Genomic DNA, 13,169 nt, shown 5'->3' with positions numbered 1-13,169 from the left:
CAAACTCCATGGTCAATGTGCCATCATGCACATCAATTTTTGTTCTTGCTGTGCTCAAGAATGGTCTCCCAAGTAGGATGTCAGAGGTGATTTTGCCCTTATCCTCCTCCATGTCAATCACATAAAAATTTGCTGGGAAGACTAGTTGGTCAACTTGTACCAACACATCTTCTAGCACTCCCTTGGGATGGACGATGGATCAGTCAGCCAATTGGATCACAATGCTGGTGCCCTTGAGTGTACCTGCATTCAACAAGTTAAAAATGGAAAGGGGCATGACATTGATTGAAGCCCCAAGGTCACACATGGCCTTCTTTATTCCCACATTGCCTATTTTGCATGAAACCGCGAACATTCCTCTATCCTTGCATTTGGTGGGAAGTTTCCTTTGAATGACAGCTGAGACACACTCCCCCATACTTACCTTTTCATGTTCAGCAAGTTTCCTCCTATTGGTGCATAGCTCTTTGAGAAATTTAGCATACCTTGGTATTTGTTTGATAGCATCAAGTAGAGGTATATTGATTTCCACCTTGCGGAGTGTCTCAAGGATCTCTTTCTCCTCTTTTTCTTTTTGAGATATTGCAAATCTTTTGGGAAAGGGAGGAGGTACCTTGAATTTCTCTGCTGGTTGCTGTTTCTGCCCTTGACTGGGTTCTGCCTGATCTGTTGATTTGGGCAGATCACTCTCTGCCTTCTCTGGTGATTTGGGCAAATCACTGCTGGACAGCTCAGTTTGCCCAGCGATCGGGTCAGTTTCTACTAGTGAATTGGGCAAATCACTGCCCTGATCACTTTCTGGCAGAATTTCTTCCATGGCCTGTTTTTGCAATTTTTTAGCCTTGCTGTCTTGCAACTCCTTTCCACTCCTTAATGTGATGGCACTAGCATTTTGCCTTGGATTTATCTCAGTTTGGGAGGGTAGCTTCCCTTGAGACTCATATTTGCTCATTGAAGTGGCCATTTGGCTCACTTGTTTTTCAAGATTTTGCACCGTATTTGCTAAATTCTTCACAATCTCCTCAAGAGGTGCATTGGAGTTCTGAGGTGCAGCTTGAGCTTGATTCCTTTGCTGGTAGCTTGGATATTGATTTCCCTTTGCATAACTGAAATTTGGATGGTCCCTCCAACCTGGATTATAAGTATTTGCATAGGGATCATACCTTCTTTGCCCATTGAAGCCTCCAACAGCATTGACTTGCTGGTCCTCCTCTTGAAGGGAAGGACATAGATCAGTTGGGTGGTTGTTGGCATATATTCCACATGTCTTGGGCTACTGAATCTGCTGGACTTGTTGGGTTTGACCCACAACAAGGCTACGGACAGCATTGGTGAGTTCAGAAATTTGGGACGCTAAAATGGATGTACTCACCTCATTTACATTCCTTGATGGCAGCTCTTGATCTCCAAATTGTTGAGAAGCTGCAGCCATGGAGGAAATTAAGTCCCTCATCTCTCGAGGTGATTTTTTTTCAAATGTTCCTCCACAGGCTGCGTCAATAAATTTTCTTTCTGAGGGTAGCAATCCTCCATAGAAGTACTCAATGAGAGATTGGTCAGAAATATCATGCCGAGGGCAGCTTGTGCACAACTTTTTGAACCTCTCCCAGTACTCATACAAGCCTTCAGAGTGCTTTTGCCTTATGCCACTTATTTCTCGACGGATGCCTATGGCTTTTGAGGTTGGGAAGAATTTTCTCAAGAATGCTCTTACCATATCAGCCCATGATGTGATGGATCCGGGTGGCAAGTAGAATAGCCATTCTTTGGCATAGTCTTCAAGGGAAAAAGGGAAGGCTCTAAGCTTGATATCGTCTTTTGGAATGCCTTGGGGTCTCATGGTTGAGCACACAACGTGGAATGCCTTCAAATGCTTGTGAGGATCTTCATTTTCTAGGCCTCTGAATTTAGGAAGGAGATGAATTAGACCTGTCCTTAGCTCGAATGGTGCTGTCAATAGGGGATATTCAATGCATAAGGGTGCTTGATCTCCTGCTGGTTCAGCTAACTCTCCGAGAGTTCTTTCCCGTGGCTGAGGTGCTTGAATGGACACGTTTCCAGCTTGTATTTCATCTTCTACATGTGCAACAGGTGGTGCTGCCATTGCTGGATTTTCTGCCATAACCAGAAGTTCAGTTTCTGGTGCAAATTCAGTAGTAGGAGGTGCAGTGATAGAAGTTTCTACTGGTGCAGAAATTTCTTCAGCAGGGGCAGTAGGTGGTCTGTGAGGTGGAGTTGTTGATGAAGATGGTTTTGAGGCTTGGTTCCTCAAATTTGCTTGCTTCCTTAAGCTCTTGGCGGTTTTCTCAATCTCCGGATCGTAAAGAAGAGTGTCTTTACGGCCAGACCTGGTCATAAAGGGAAAATATGTTAGTTAGATAAATTCCCCGGCAACGGCGCCAATTTTTGATAAGCGGTTGTCGAAGCCGTAAAAAATAAACCTATTATCAATCAACAAATAAATTTGCAGATAGTGGCAATAGGGTCGAACCACAGGGAATTGACACCAAGTATCTTCCTAATAATGACTAAGGCAAGTAATAACAAATAAGTAAAAGAGGGGGGTTTGTTTTGATGAGTTAAAATCTAAAAGCAAAAGAGAACAATAATTTAATTGAAAAGGGATTTCAATGAGAAAGAGATTCTAGCTGAAATGTGAGCCTAATTCAGTTTGTTCAGAATTGATCATTGATTATTAAAGACTCCTATTTGATTTCAATAAATCAGTTTTGGTTGTGGAAGACGCTTCTCACAATCCAAATTCCTCCTTAGTTCTAGTTTGATTAGGAAACGTTCGCTAATCAAACACTGATCAACAAGTTTCCAAGGAACGTCCTTGGGGCATTTAGCATCGAACAACCGTTGATCGCATTAAGACTTAGAGAAACCCAATTCTATCCTTGCCAACCGCGTGGTCAAAGCTAGGTTATGCAACTGATTGTATTTATGTTCAAACAATTTAAGCAATTACGGACCTAAATCATTCAAACAATTTATCACTTAAGCAATTTAAAAGCAATGGGCCCTTATTGATTCTAAAAGCAAAGTAATAATTATGGAAAAGAAAAGATCAGATTGCATAAATATTGAAACAAACAAGAGTTCAACAATGGAGTATTAAACCTCCCAATTCATCACAAATCTGAATATCCTCAACTTCAACTAGAAAAGAATGAATTTAGCCACTCATGGTGACTAAAATACACAAAAGATGAAAAGAAAAGAGAAAGAAAGAAGCTGCAGAGTTTCTGGCGAGAGGAGAAGATGCTGAGTAGCTGATCAGAAGATGCCCCTTGCTGGTTTGGAGGTTGCTCTTTTATAGCTGAAGAATTCCATCCTTCTAGGGTTTTGAAATCCCTTTTTAATTTGGCTTGTGATTCCTCTTTTGATGTTGAATTTAATTGCAACTGGAATTCCTCAAGTGAGATACTCTTTCGTGGCTCTTTGAATTGTTTTGGTAGTGATTGAGTTGGATTTGGACTTCTGAAAACTCAAAATTCGGTTTCCTGAACAATTTCCCGCTCTGCTGTATTTTCTGCTGTCATTGTGATCGGGGCAGTGATTTGGGCAAATCACTGGTCCAATCACTTTCTGCAAGTCTGTGCTATCTCTGCTAATGATCTGGGCAGTTTCTGCGAGTGATTTGGGCAAATCACTGACCCAATCACTTTTCCTGTTGCCTCTAGGTTTCTGCTTCAGCTTGATTTGGGCAGTGATTTGGGCAAATCACTGATCCAATCACTTTTCTGTCATTTTCTGCACTTTTTCTCCATCTTTTCAATTTCTTCCTTTTCTACAAAACCATAACAAAAACACAATTTAAGCTAGAAAAATGTGTAAATAAACAGTAAATAATATATTAAAAACATGGTTAAATTATGCTTGATCACTAATGTTTATATACAAATTAACAAAATGAAAATATATAATAAATCAAAATAGACTAAAACAAAATTGGTTATTGTTATAATCTTAGTATGTATAAAAATCGAATCAAATATTTTTTTAAGTAGAAATTGAATCGAATCGAATTGATTTGATTCAGTTTGATCGATTCAGTTGATTACGGTCTAATCTCTCCATATTATCAAAAATAATAATATATTATTATCAATCGGTTTAATTTGATTTTTATATTTGTTTCTGATTAAAATCGAATCGAACTATATTAATCAAAACTTTTAAAATTAAAAATTGAATTGAACTGAAATAAATAATAGTGAATCAAAATTTTAAATTAATTTAATTCGATTAATTTTGTTGATTCGCTTATTCTAAACAATATTATCATTTATAACTTGGTGAGATTTTGACGATATCCTTATCATTGATGAAGGTGGAGATTACTTGGTGAAGTTGTTTATAGTGGAATATATGATTAATTGACCATGTCCAAGCCGTGTAATCTAAGTAGTCCAAGGGTATTTTATTAGATACAAAGTTTTATAAATGAAAAAAATTGTAATTTAAAAATTTTGGATTTTTGTTTTATATTTTACTAGTATGTATATGGATTATTCTGAAAAATATTAGGATAAGATGTGAAATTTATTTTTAAATTATATAATAATGTCATTATTTATTTTAAATTATTAAAATATCAAATAATGTCTTTATTTATCAGTATTTTGAATTACCAATTATGCTCTTCTTAATTTATTTACTTTTATTTGTATTTATTTGATTTTTAATAATAATTTATAAATAAATTTAAATAAAAAATATATTAAAATTAAAAATTTATATTTTTGCTAAAAATATTAATACAAGTTAGTCTCATGTAGATGGTTATTAATTTATTAATATGACAAAAATTTTAAATAAAATAAATTATAGATTATTGAAAATAAAAAATTCAATTATTCAGTTATTTATATTTATACTAATTACAGTTATGTCAATCTTATATGTAAATAGATGATACTTGGCAATGATTACAATAAATAAAATAGATAAAAAAAATTACTCCATTTGTTTTATAAAAAATATCATTTTAAAAAATATTTTTTATATTTTTTTATATTTAAAACATTTAAAAATTTTAATTAAAAATATTTTATTAATTAAAAAATTTTTAAAAAAAAAGAAAATTATTTTCTATATTTTAATATTTTTATTAAGATTTATATATAAATGTATTAATAAATTTTATTTTTAAATTAAAATTAAATAATAAAAAATAAATTATTTTATTAAAAAATATTTTTCAAATAGCCGTTAATGTTCACAAACAAACGGAGGGTAAGTTAAATAAAATTCAACCTGTAGAATATAATTTTGTTTCTTAGTGATATTTAAAAGTAATTTTCTAAATTATTTTAAATATATGTTTTTATTGGCAAACTTATACTAAAGATCAATAAAATCATTTTAACAATTAAATTGAAATAGTATGAAAAAATATAAATAGCAATTTTAGTAGTCTCAATTAATAATTATGTATTCTTTTGTAGATTCTATTTTATAATATATAGTACTTAGCAATTATAAAATTCATTTATTTAATATTTATAGGAATTAATTTTTAATTAAAATATTTAATTAGATTAAATATAACTATGATAGTATAAAAATGAAATAAATTTCTAATGTTATTAATTTTAAATTTAGGAAACTTTAATATTTATAATAATAATAATAATAATAATAATTTATTAATCTATATCCATGCATTTGATCTAGTGATGTGAGTTTGGCTACCGATTTCTGGAAAAAGTAAGGCAAGTCCAAAGTCTACAACATGAGAAGAAATAATTTATATACATTAAATCCGTAGATTTATTATGGCACCAAACCAAAGGCAACTAAAAATAAATTTATATCCAAATATGAAAGTAAAGAGTTTCCATAATTTTCTATTATATATGATCTAAAAATTATCTTAGCATTTAGGTCAAAGTACTCCTACATATAACACAGTGAACTTAAAATGGAGTCTCACCTTTGGTTCGAAATTATTGTCGATAATAAAAATATTATCTGTCTTAATATCACGATATATGATTTTAAATTTATCTATATAGTTAAAATAAAAATATATAAATAATAAATATATTAACATATAGTACGAGCTATTTAATTTATAACGATAGCGAATTGTAGTCTAAAAACTAATAGCAGCTAGTTAGTTAAACTGTTATAACATATTCTATTGAGTTAATATTTTAGCTACTATTTCTATATATGAGCTATAGAAGTATCAATGAGAAAGCATAAGAATATACTATTTTCAATTTTCTTATTATGATATCAAAGCGAGATTGCTGCTCCAAGTTTTATTCTCGTGAAACTTTTTTTTTTCTTTCTACCTTTCTCTTTTTTTTTTATTATTATTTTTTTTAATTTTTTCTTGATCTTTCCAACGGCTATCTCTAGTAGTCAACTATTAGATCACTTTACTAACCCTTCTAACCTAGATTTGTTTATCCTAACAAAAATCCTGCATTAGTTCTTGTATCTCCAATACTATCTGGACTAAAAAATCATTTATGGGTGTGACCATGACTATGCCTCTTCAATCTAAGAATAAGGTGAAATTTATAAATAAAACACTTCCAAAGCCAGCAAACACAGATTTAATGCTTCATGTTTGGTAAAGATGCAATACTACAGTAGTATTATAGATTACACATTTTTTGTCATAGTCGATAGCCAAGAGCATTATTTGGATACAACAATATATTTTTTGAGAGATTTGAAGGACAGGTTCTCTCAAGAAGATGTTTATCGAATTTTTTATCTTTAAGAAGAAAACTATGCATTTAAACAAGGTGAATTTTTTGTAATAAATTAATTTACACATTTAAAGATCTTATGGGATGAATTGGATAAGTTTAGGCCTATTCCACAGTGTTGCACTATTAAATGTAATTATGGTGCTCTAAGTACAGTTAACATTTATAAGCAAAATAATTATGTAATAAGATTCTTGAAGGGGCTAAATGAATAATTCAATAACGTGAAATCTCATATTATATTGATAGAACCTCTGCCATCAATTAATAAGGTATTCTCCTTAATAGTTCAACAAGAAAGACAAATGTCTATAGGGATTATTTCTTAATCTAAGATACTCATGATTCACGTGACTATTAGAAATTTGTCTATAGCAAAAATACTGATAATAACAATAGAAAATTTGATATTGAAAGTTAAAACAATAAAATATGTACTTACTATGGAAAAATGAAATATACTAAAAACACATGTTATAGTAAATTAAATCTTTATATCTACATCCAAAAAGATCAGAATCTATTTATATCTACATAGAAAATTAAATCTTTCATAAAATTTGACATGACATATTGCTTATTATTTTTTAAAAACAATTGAGGAATATATGATATTTTAAATGATAAATTTGGTATTCAAAATTTATTAATTCGATTATCTTGAATTCATGCCCAACGATTTGAATTCATGCTGAACAGACTTATTAAGTGAATAAAGTATTTTTTTTTTAATTTTTAAAAGTATTCCGTATTTAAAATTTAAATTTAAATTTTAAATTAAGTGAGAAGAAACTCATACCATTCAATTTTGTATGCAATTATATTTTTCAATATTAACATATTTATTAAATTTTTTAATTATATTAATCCTAATATTTGCATTAACCATGTTAGTAGAGAATAACGGTCACAATGCTGTAGCATAATGATTAATTTTATAATTATTAATTTTTTTATAATTATTAATTTTTTTATATATAATTGATTTTGACGGGAGTTGAAGTGGACAGCTCCCAGCAAAATAATTAGTTTAATACTAAAATTTAGTTAATTTAATTTGGATAACCCTCTTCATTTAAAAGAAAATTTCAATTTTAATTTGGACCTGATATATTAGCTGACTAATTAATTTGTATCTTATTACTAATAATAAATTTTATTATTATCACATGTTATTCAAAAATTATATCATACTGAAGAACTATATTTCACCTGTTTATTATTTACTAATCGATTTCTGGATTAAAAATTAAAATTTCATTGGCAAATAGAGTTATTAAAATAATGATAGCATGTTAATTGTTTGTATTTTGGTCGCTAATTTCTTTTCTTGTTATTAACAATGTTGTTATTTTCTCTCCTTAATTACTTATTAATTTATCAATAATTCTATATTTATAAGCTTTAATTTGATAAATAATGACGCTATTACCAATACAATATTTCGTGAATATAATTTTAAAGAATTTTTAATTTTATTAATCATTATAGATATCAGTAATATATTGATGTTAATTACCAATAAATATTTTATTTTTTATATTATTTTTAATAAATATAATATTAACTACAAATTAAAAATAATATAAACGACAATAATTCAACGTCAATAAAATATTGATTATTAAAATAATTAGCGATTAAAATATTTTACCGTTAATTTATTTGGTTGGTAAAATTATTATAATCTAAAAAAAATAAAATTATAAAATTTTTACATATTCAATTTATATCAATAAATATTCAATTTATATTAATAAATACTCAATCTGTTTCAACAAATATTGAATAAAAATTAAATAAATATTATAAAAAATAATTTATAAAATTTAATTTTATTACAACACTAAATATTTAATAAAATACTTCATTTAAAATCTAACTTAATTTTAATATGCTAAAATTTATTTGACTAATTATAAAATAAAGTATAATAAACTGTGTGGAGGCGTTGACAAACCACTCACTAATCTGACAATTTATTCCATCATGAAGCCTGCATATGCTCCATCAAATAGAACTTTAATTTATTTAACTCATTCTTTATCTCATTTCTTACTTCATTCTTTATCTCATTCATCACTTCCCTTCTTATTTACTATTTTTAATTTCATTCACGAGTTCCTCCCTCTCTTTTTAACCATTCTTAATTTCTTGCTATAAATCATTTACTTGTTGCGTTAAAATAGCATTTTGTGTTTTAACTATCAGTAAAGATGCAATAGATGTAAAAGATGAAGCGAAATGAGAATAAATTATTAAAGACTGAGAGCTAAGACCATATGCCTTTCGCGATGATTATCATTAATGTCTTCAAATTATTGTGTTATCTTCTGTCTCCTAAAAAGAAAAGTATATATCCTATATATTTGTAATACCCGGCTAGACCCCGGTATCGGAATTCCTACATTCCGGCGGATTTTCCGTTGGAAGTCGGGATTCGAGGATGTCGGAGCTTGCCCTAAGGGTATAAGAAAGTTTTTTTTAAGGTTTTTAAGATGTTTTTAAGTGTTTTTATCATGTTTGCATGTTTTGAGTTAAGAAAATTGAGTTTTGAAATGAAAAGGCCAAGGGGACAAAAGCCAGGTTCGGCCGCCGAAGGTGAAGTTCGGCCGCCGAAAGTTGCATGGTTTCGCATGCACGTTAGGCCGCCGAAGGAAGAGTCGGTTGGCCACTACAAAAGCCCCTTTGCCCGAGACTTGAGTGGTACACACTCTGTTTTTGGGTCAAAGGTAGGTTCAAGCTCTCCTTGGTGTGATTTCTCATGTTTTCCTCAAATCTTGCATGTTTTAACTTGATTTGAGTTTTGTTTTAGAGTTTTGAGCAAAAGGAAGCAAAGTTGAGCACTTGGAGATTTTGATTGAGTTTTCCCCATCTCCAAGCTTGGATCATCAATCCTCTAGTTCTTCAAGAGGTAAGCATGGATCCTCACCTCCCCTTATGTTGCAAGCAAGTTTTAAGAGTTTTAAAGAGTTTTATGGCATGTTTTGGGGTATAAACATGAGTTTGAGCATATGTTGATCATATGAGTTTCTATGAGTTTTGTTGTTGTTTTTGAGGCTTGAGCTAGTTTTTAGGCCTCTATATGCATGAGTTATGTTCTTTGTGAGTTGAGAAGTGTTGGTATGCATGTTATGGGTGTTTGATAGGATTTTGGAGGCTGAGAGCATGAGTTGTGCTCGGATTCTGCCTTTCTGGAGAATCCAGGTTCGGCCGCCGAAGCAAGGTTCGGCCGCCGAACCCCTTGTGGAGGCAGTTTCGGCTGCCAAACCTTGCCCCCGAAAGCTAGGCTTTTGGGTGAGAAAGAGACTTTCGGCCGCCGAAAGAGGGAGTTCGGCCGCCGAAAGTGCATGAGTTTCGTCTCTGGACGAGGCTTTCGGCCGCCGAAGGTGCCGCCGAACATGCATGAGTTTCGTCTCTGGAGGGAGGTTTCGGCCGCCGAACCAGCCGCCGAAAGTGCCCAGTCCAGCCTTCTTTTGCCCATTTTTCCATGCATGCCTATGATGTTTTAGAGGGGTTTTGGGGAGATATTAAGAGTTATGTTTAAGTAAGTTTGGTCCTCATTTGAGTCCACCTGTGTAGGAACGGACCCGAGAGACCAAGGAGGCCCACAGAGTTAGAGTTACAGAGACTGCTCAGCAGTTGACAGAGGTGAGTGGAACAGAACTTTATTTTAAAAGTTAAGAACTGTTTTAGCATGATTCATGCATCATTAATGCCATGTTTATGTAGGATGCTTTGCATTAGTATTCACCAAGTTGATGCATTGCATTATTACTTGTATATGTGGATTGGACCGAGGCGATCTCAATAGCCCATAAGTCTGTCATTATTGTATGTCCTGTGTGAGCTCCTTTGGGGCCGGGCATTTACCTTGGATGAGTCCTGTGAGAGCCCTTATAGGGTCGGGCACCATGAGTAGTTAGTGAAAGACCTGTGTGAGCTCCTTTGGGGGCCGGGCACTGACAGAGGGAGTTTTGGGATCATGTCCAATCCGAGATGTGAAATGTTTGTGCAGTGATGCATCATATGATAGCATGTTTTAAATGTGATTTTTATAGATTCCGCTCACTGGGCTTTAGCAGCTCATCCCTCTCCCTAACCCCATTTTTCAGGGCCTCAGAGAAGAGAAAGAGAAAGAGATAGCAAGGGTAAAAGGCATATGTAATAGTATAGAATGGTGGACATGATGATGATGTACAGTACAGAGTTTATGTAATGTATAGAAATGATGTAATAGTAAGTTATAGTGAGTTATAGAATTGTGCTTGGCCCTAGTGCTTGTTATCCCTTTGCACATGATCCTTTTATGTTATATATGTTTGAGATAATGTTGTAATGATGATGAGCTAAGCTTGGTGCATGGTAGTCTTTCTATCTCTGTAGTCACTGTATGGTACCATAGCAGGTATCACTCTTCGAGTGCATACAGACAGAGCATGCATAGTCCAGGCTTAGTTGATGAGAAAAGTTTCAAGAAAAGAAAAGATAGTCAAGCAAAGAAAGAAAAAAAAAATATATAATAGAGAAGAGTAAGTAACAGTTTTAAGCTTAAGTGTGATCATGTATGGGATTTATCAGGTACACAGAGTTGACAGTAGGCTTACTACGGGTCCCGGCGGCCTTAAGCCGATCTGGATCCTAGTGCCGGTGATGGTCCGGTAAGCGGGCTGTTACAGATTGGTATCAGAGCATAGGGCCTCTAGAGTACGGTGTGCTGAGCTCAAATGCTCAGGGATTAGAGAGATCTCACATCGGAAAGAGGTTGTTTTAGAGGGCAAGCACAATAGGAAGATCATGTCCACTAGGATAGGATGTTGAGTCCTGTCTTGATGTGTAATGCCATGATTTTATGCATGTGCATTTAATGATATGCTATGATATGCTATGTTATGAGTTGAGGGTTCATGTTGTTACATGGATCCTATGATGCTAAAGTTCATGTTATGTTTTCAGAAGCTAAGATGAGAGGAACCCGTCGATCAGCTAGATTGACTGGAGCTCCGCCCGAGAATGAGGGTATGGAAGGGCGTCCCCCTGCTTTGCCAAGAGCTATGTCCCAAAGGGCAGGCAGAGAAAGATCATCAAGGGACCCTAGAAGGTCTTTTGATGAAAGCAGGAGGGAGACAGAACAGAGAAGAAGATCAAGTGATACAAGGGAAGAGATGGATGTGGATCCAAGAAGGGATGGAGGGTTAGGTGTTGGCACTACAGAGGAGGATGTGGGATCATCACAGGGAGGCGGTCAGGCCTCGGGGTATGGTTATCCACCCCACTATCAGCCCTACCCACAGGGCCCAGGATATTCGATGGGAGGTACATCGGATTATCCGAGTTTTCACCCATATCCCACATATATGCCTTATCCACCGTATTACCCCCCATATCCACCATATCCCATGTATCCACCCTCGCCTTTTTACCCCAGTCCAGCATACTCTACACCAGAAAGTTCTGCACCTCCCCCACCACCACCAGTGGTACAACCAGAAGCCCCAGTTATCCAAACACCTCAACCTGGCCCATCTGTGAGGAGCAAGGTAAAGATGACTGATTACCTAAAGTTAGATGCTCCTAAGTACCAATCAGGAGATGATCCGTTTGAGTACATTAAAGCAGTCAAGATGATAGCAGATGAGTTAGGGGCAGATGATACCAGAGCCATTCAGATGGCAGGGTTCACTTTAAAATGTAAGAAGGCGAAGGAATGGTTTGGCGTCTATGTGGACCCTAGGTTGGATAACATGTCTTGGGAGGAGTTTGCTAATGAGTTTGCCGGATGGGCATTTCCAGATAGTTCGAAAGAGCTAAAGATGATAGAGTTTGAGCAGCTCAAGCAGACAGAGGATATGAGTATTGATGAGTTTACTGACAGGTTTCTGGAGTTGCTGCGGTATGCAGGACAGGCCTATGATACGGAACAGAAAAAGGCTAGGAGGTATGCTATGAAACTGCATTCCAGGTATTCCTCTTTGATCCATGCAGCCGAGAGGGAGAGTTTCCACACCGTGGTGGATTTAGCACGGAGGATGGAGGCTAGTGCCATTATACAGGGTACAGTGAAACAGCAGCCGGCACAGTCTTCTGGTTCTAAGACCCCAGGTAGGGGTAAGTCAGATCCCTCTTCACAGGGTGCAGCAACTTCCAGTGGTAAGAAGTGGAGTGGTTCCACGCAGAAGTCGAGGAAGAATAAGTTCTGGAATAAGATTAAAGCAGGTCTGGGATTAGGCAGTGGCATGAGTTCAGGCTCAGAGGTGCCAGTGTGTGGTCGGTGCGGTAAGGCGCACAGAGGAGTTTGTCGTTTGGGGATTACAGGATGTTACAGGTGCGGCCAGGAGGGACACATGGCTCGTGAGTGCCCTCAGGCATCTTTCACGGCACCATCCCAGCAGACAGCTCCAGCTAGCATGCCACAGCCACCAGTGTCAGTGATGA

The sequence above is a fragment of the Manihot esculenta genome, chromosome 7 (assembly GCF_001659605.2).
Source record: "Manihot esculenta cultivar AM560-2 chromosome 7, M.esculenta_v8, whole genome shotgun sequence".
In the NCBI taxonomy this organism is placed as follows: Eukaryota; Viridiplantae; Streptophyta; class Magnoliopsida; order Malpighiales; family Euphorbiaceae; genus Manihot; species Manihot esculenta.
Note: the sequence above shows the minus strand (reverse complement) of the source record.